Consider the following 7,029-nt stretch of genomic DNA (forward strand, 5'->3'; position numbering starts at 1 on the left):
CTCTGACGGAGGCAAGATCAACCATCGCTGCACATCCATCTTGGTTTGGGCTTTTATTTATTTATTTATTTTTTATTTTTCCCTCCGCAGGTTGTTGTCACGACACCAGTGAGATAAAATGTTGTGCTTGTGGGGTTCATGTGCAGGGAGAGGAATGTGCGATCACGTTTTTGGATGAAGAAAAAGTGGATAAATTGTGTTACAGAGCTGGAGTAGGGTGACCGGGACAGTCCCGTTCCCATATTTATTTATTTATGTATTTATTTATTTGTCCTCCAATAGCTGCTTGACCAAGTAAAAAAAATGTCGGATAATGGTGAGTGCATTGACTTGTTTTGTGCTGTTGAACTGTCAACCAAGATAGTACTAGTTTGTAGCTAATGCTAAATGCTAACACCTAACGTGGTAACCATCTGGTACGTCTCCACAGTAATTTGGTCGGGAAAAGGCGGGACATTCTGGACAATAGTTTAAGCTGATTGGACGATGCGACATTCTACACGTTTGTTTTAACCAATCACGGCCACGGGTGAAAATTTCGTGTTCGTTCTTGTCGAAGGGGGGGAAAACGCAAACATCTTACCAGCTAGCAATGCACGAAGCGCCTCCGCTGTTCAACATTCAACAAGGAAAGGGTGAGTAATTCTGCGAGAACACAATTAATTGTAGCGTCCTTTCGTCCATGTTGGGTTTGTTTGTTAGCCCCTGCATCGGCGCTGGCTTCCTGGTTTCGTCACAGATCCATATCCCGCCCCCAAACACAATGTCACTCTCCGGAGTTTGTGAACTCACAAATACCGCGAGAATTCATCTTGCGAGAGCAAGGTTAACTAGCACCAGATTGACTAGCAATTAAATTATAGCAAGTTATAAATGGTTCCCAATGAGAATGTAATGTTTACATGATTTTCACCCGAAATAAACCAGTGCATTCTAAAATCATTTGTGTCACAAATAACTCTAGGTCAACAACTCCAAAAGGATACATTTACACACAAAAACAATAATTTGAAGAGCCCTTGGTTTCACACACAAAAAAAATGTTTTTAACTTGTTGTGAGTTAGAGCAAACAAGACAGTCCTATTTTTTGCCAGCTATAAAAGTGACAGCATAAAAGGCGCATCAGTGCCAGGCCAATATTTTTCTTTCATCCAAAAGGCATCCAAACGTAATCATCACCTTATTATTTTTTATTTGAATGTCAGAGATGCAGCACGCACACACATATAGATATTTATGAGCTCTCACACATACACACACTTACACGCACACGTACACTTACACCGCAGGCTTGGACTCACAAGAGTGTACACAGAGCTAATCACTCCCACAGACATGTGCACAAGTGGCTGCAGGATAGTACTACAAAGCAAATTGGCATCAGTGAGGATAATCAATCAATAATCCGCCATCCTCTCATTTCTCGCACATTTTTCCCTGCATTTGCCCTCAAGTGTTTTACATTTTTTTGACAGTGTGACATCAAATGCATACATGAATGTCAATGAGGCACAGCTCAGTCCCACAAATGTCACACACACATCACGATATCCACAAAAAAATATCAGTCAGAGAGCTGGCATGGAACATGAGTCAGAAATAATATCCCTCCGAAGCAGAAGTTTGCATGTTTATTATACAGACAAGCTAACTTTTTGTAAAACACAATTAAAAAAGTGTGGCGGCTTATTTGTACACACATACAGGTACATACATATATTCATGTACTGTTTATATGGTAGAGCTGTGAGTCAATTCAAATTTTTAATTGTAATTAATCGCATGGTTTAAATTGTTAACTTGTGATAAATGGCGTTATATCTGTTCTAGACGTACAATAAAATATTTTTCAAGTTTTTCCATACTCGTTAACTCATTCACTCCCAGCCATTTTCACAGAAGCAGTTCCCTTCGCTCCCGGCTGTTTTACTGGATTTTGACTGATTTTGCAAGGCCCACAGAATATTGTGAATATTGTATTGTATGTATTGAGCTAAGTTTCATCAGTTTTCACAAATCTATTTAAAATTTTAAGTAATTTAGCTTTTTTTTCTAGATGGCCCTGGTTGATCTCCTTTGTTTTGCTGCCACCTGCTGGTAGTTTGTGTCATAACTACCATTTCTGCAACCGTTCTTTGCAGCTGAGAGGCTGCATCAAAGCCTTCTGTATGCTCTAGCATAAAAAAAAAACAAAAAGAAAACCGTATAAATACATCTTTGGGACACTTACAACATTAAAAAAAACGTATTTGCACGTTATTTGGAGCAAATGAGTTAATTGGCATAAAATTGGACAAATATGGTTATGAAATACACAAGTGGTTGGAACTTTTAGTTTGTGTTGAGGTAATTTTCTGTTACTAGGTGGCATTGATGTTTCATGTTGGATGTTAGTGAAAGGAACAGCACATTTTCTCTACAAATTTGGAGCAATTTGTATTTGGAACATGAAGCAACTGCAAGCTACTGCAAGCCATTTTGTTAATTTTAAATTAGAGCTATTCACCAGTCCTCATAAATGCATATATTTTGATCACTTTTATTATTGGTATATTGTGTTATAGTGACTCCTTTGCACAACATTGTATGCAAAAAAAAAAAGCATGAACAACAATATGTTTACATCAATTGCATTTAAAACTTGAATGCGACTGGACATCGTATTTAATGCTTTTTAATGTCATTTAAGGCCGTAATTTTAGCAAAATCCATGTAATGTCTTTTAAAGGTTTTTAATGACCCACAGGATCCTTGTAAACTCGGTGAAAAGCCAATTGAAAACCTGTTCCCGATTTAGAAATGTTTAGGGAGTGGTGATCGTGTGAGAAGTGAAAAGCTCACCTTGCCAGTCCTGCGGCGGTTTGTTGGGGCACCTCCACAGCCTCCAGGAAGCGGCGACAAGACAAGTTCATTCATGCAGGTCTGTGGGAGAAGCCGAGTTGAAATCAGACTGTGAAAAGTCACCCTTGTAAAACATTCAATAGTGTACCGGTACTTGGAAAGGAAACCCGTCCCGGAACACGGCCTCGCCCAAGGATAGACCTGCTACATCAAATTACACTACTTCTCCCTGCACATCGCCTCAATAACGTTGTTGGTTGCAGTTTGGCACCCATGTACTCGCATATTCACATTTTTCTCCATTTTGTTTTTTACGTATTTTGCCCATTTTTTCCCCCAAAGATGGATGGATGGATAGATAGATAGATAGATAGATAGATAGATAGATAGATAGATAGATAGATAGATAGAGCATAGTTGACCAAGTCATACTGGATTCAACTTAAAAAAAAAGTCTCAATTCAACAAACAAGAAGATTAATTCAACCTTTGCCGATTAGCATGACATGGACACCTGAGAATTTTCCCAAAGAAAATACATATTTGAGTATTTCTAATTGAAATTGTGATTGTTCCAACACGCAGTTCCCTCGTTGACACAATATACTATTAAAATAGTAGTAGTTGAGTAATTGAAGCACAATTTGATCAGAAAAATCACTGAAGGTCATACCGAAGAAAAGAGACTCCGCCCTCTTTCACATAATGGTACCAGAAATTACTACATATTCGTCAGAAATAATATAAAGGGAAAGGCATTTGATTGTGTATCCTTGATTGAATAAACAAAAAAAAAAGATAATAAATCCATGAACCCACCATTCATTTTTCATAACTGCTTGTCCTCATTAGCTGACTTCGGGCTACAAATGAAGTACACCTTGCCAATTATTACAACAAACCCAATTAGCAAACATATTTGATAAACATATTTCCCAAATGTGATTTAAATCCCGGCAAATCATGTGGGATTTGAATTGCTTCATGTTGTCTTGTCTTTTTTAAAATGTGTTGCCCATTTAATTAAAATGCAGTTCAAAATTTTAAATTAGTGTAATATTTGCAACATGCACATGCATGTCAGTGAAGCAGAAAGTTCATTCAGTACATTAGCCAACATCTGGATGATGTGCAGCCCTTAAAAAGACAAAAAAAAAAAAAAAAGCAGACTGTTTGCACTTGAGTGACGCGCAACCACGACGACATTTCAATGTGCTGCAGTGACGGTGAAATAGTGATTATTCAACAGTGCAGTGTCATTTTTTTTTTTTTTTTTTTGCCAGCGGACCTCTCTCATACATAATGCATCCAAATCATTGCATTTTTCCTCCCTTCTCCATTCTGGGCTACAATGCATATTTCATCAAGCCAGTGAAATATTAAGCAATCTTATGATTTGATATTCTCTTCCAAAGAGGATTTCAGCTTATATATTTTTCTTCACATCATTTTGGGTCTTTCCTGAGGGACCAAACTTCTGGGTATGTCTCTATTTGCTGTTTGTTTACCACAGTTGTGTTTGAGTAGTTAACGCTGGCATAATGATCAATGAGGTGAGCCATCAATGCAGGAGATTACGAAGGCTCGGAGGTCATTGATCCAATAGAGGCCTCAGCTCATGCTGGGTTGAGCATTAAACCTAATTTGACTGAAATTAGAAAGCTCAAACTGAGAGGCTGACTTTCCTCCATCTTATTTATGTGGGTGGGGACATTGGGCCAGAAATGAAGATCGTGTGGATCTCATTAGCGTGCATCATTATAAAAAAGATGGAAAATTTGAATAAACACCGTGAACTGAATCACTTTATACTACTGGTATAGAAAATAGAACGCTCTTTTGCCAACTATTTGAACAAAAATGTCACAATAGGCTTGAGGGGGTTGGTGTTGAATGACAGTAGCTGCAAGTTTTTCCCACTTCCTTTTGCATCAAAGAGGATCAAAAACAGAAGGAAACGTAACTTTAGGTCAAAGCAAAATAGTTTGTCACTTATGCAGTTACTTTTTATAGACTTTCAACTCAACTTTTTTTATGCTGTACTGTAAAAACAACCATAGCTACATGCAAAGTGTCGGACATAAAAATCAGACATAGGCCTCTAAAAACACAATAAGCTAGTTTTTAGTTAGTTTAGTTCGAACTTAAAAAGGAAATGCCAAGCTTTCTTAACCCCTTAAGACCCGAATTTTTTCTACTGGGCATGTTATTTATTTATTTATTTATCACTGATTTTTATTTTATTTTTTTTTTTTTTTTCCCCACATAAGAAAACCACGAAGAAAAAAATTGGGGTTGCTCATGTTTTTATTTGTTATAACGCCAGTATTGTATGGCTGTAACTTAGGGGTGTTAAAAAAAATTGATTCGGCAATAGAGTGCGATACTACAGCTCGCAATTCTCGAATCGATTCAATAGGCAGCCGAATCGATTTTTATACATCCATTTTTGATGGAAAAATATTCAACAAAACGTCTCACTTAGGGTTAGGATTCACACCTTAAAAATTAAGCCTGAAAGAATGTTATATTAATAGAGCATTATTTTATTTCAATGCTGTTCAAACATGAAACAGATTATAACCTGTTTGTTAAATACACAGTTATAAGACTGAAGTTTCAGATAAATGAATAATACCTTTTCATACAAATCTTGCAGTGTATATGCACAAGTTTACTGAATAGAATTTTCTAAAATTGAGTAAAAAAATCTCAACAATCGATTTACAAATTTGTATCGGAATTAATTGGTATTGAATCAAATCGTAACCTATGAATCGTGATACGAATCGAATCGTCAGGCACTAGGCAATTCACACCCCTAGCTGTAATGTGTTGTAAACTTACCAACCTTACAAGTAAAGTTTTCAGCATTAACGTCATGTAAAGCGACTAGCGATTGTGATTGGTTAGCTAGGATCCAATCATGAAACTGAAGTGTTGCATCCAAATTATGCGTTCATACACGCAAATATGTCACGTCCACTGGCCCACTGCAATCATCAAAGTGGTTTAAGATGAAACCCAGGAGCAGTAAATATAAAGGAAATAGCAGGGGCCCCAAAATTGATCCCTGTGGAACACCACATGAAAGTGGGGCGGAGTGGGACTGAGAGCAACTGTATCAAAACACTGCAGCCAGGTGCAAACAGAACTAGTCGCACAGTCTCCAGCGTCATTAGTCAGGAGCATGTCACAAGAAAATTTGCAACTCGCGGTGGAGATTTTGACACAAGGGGAGGACCCACGCGCAACGAGGTGAGGCAGGATGAATCTCAACAATTCAAAAATTTACTTAAAAAAAAAAAAAAAAAAGAAAGCATGACTTCTATGACTTTAGAAAAATATAATTCTTGTGAGAACAAGACATGGTGCTTCAATTAAATGAAGTCCACTAACACATTTCGAAAATGTGACAATGTGAAAGGGAACGTAGCTACGTCACGTCAAATGTGATTTAATTGAGGCCCATGATGTTTGTGATCACCTGGGATCTCTTGCTTCACGCTCAATTAACACATGTCGACATAATTGTGTCGCAGACGACGACGTGTGATATTCAACCTGCGTTTTTTTTTTTTTTTTTTACAACCTTTCGGGTCATGCCTTCATTATTGTCACAGAGAGTGAACTGGTCACAAACTCAAAAATGACACGTTTTAGTCAGGCTGAAAGGGCTTTTGAGAGCAAAGTTGCTTAATGGCATAATGCCCTGTAATTAGCGTGATTTGCAAAGGCGCTCTCATGTATCGAGCTCGGAGCCAATTTTTCACTCCATTTTAGTGATTGCATGTTGACAAATAATCACGAGTTAACAGTCAATTATCTAAATGATGCATGCAGCACGTGTCTAATTAGTGAAGTGGTTGAGACAAATCGAGGGCTTTATGCAACGGAGACATACGTTTGAGGAAGTTTTGATTTGAGTCAGAATAAAGGTGCTTTGCTTTTTGTTAGGTTGTTAAAGAAATGTTTGTACTCAATAAACAAAGGTGAACCTTACCAAATTAACTTTTTGCAACATTTGTATGATTGAATACCTTGTAAAATGTAATACACAGTTTTTAAAACTGCGGACAACCTGGAAAATTGAGTTGTTGGTGTTGAGTTGTGCTGTATTACAGGCTGTACGGCTAGAAATAGCCTCTTAAAACTTGGCATTTAATTACGTTCATCGGTGACATTTT

Source organism: Festucalex cinctus, chromosome 19 (genome assembly GCF_051991245.1).
Source record: "Festucalex cinctus isolate MCC-2025b chromosome 19, RoL_Fcin_1.0, whole genome shotgun sequence".
Taxonomy (NCBI): Eukaryota; Metazoa; Chordata; class Actinopteri; order Syngnathiformes; family Syngnathidae; genus Festucalex; species Festucalex cinctus.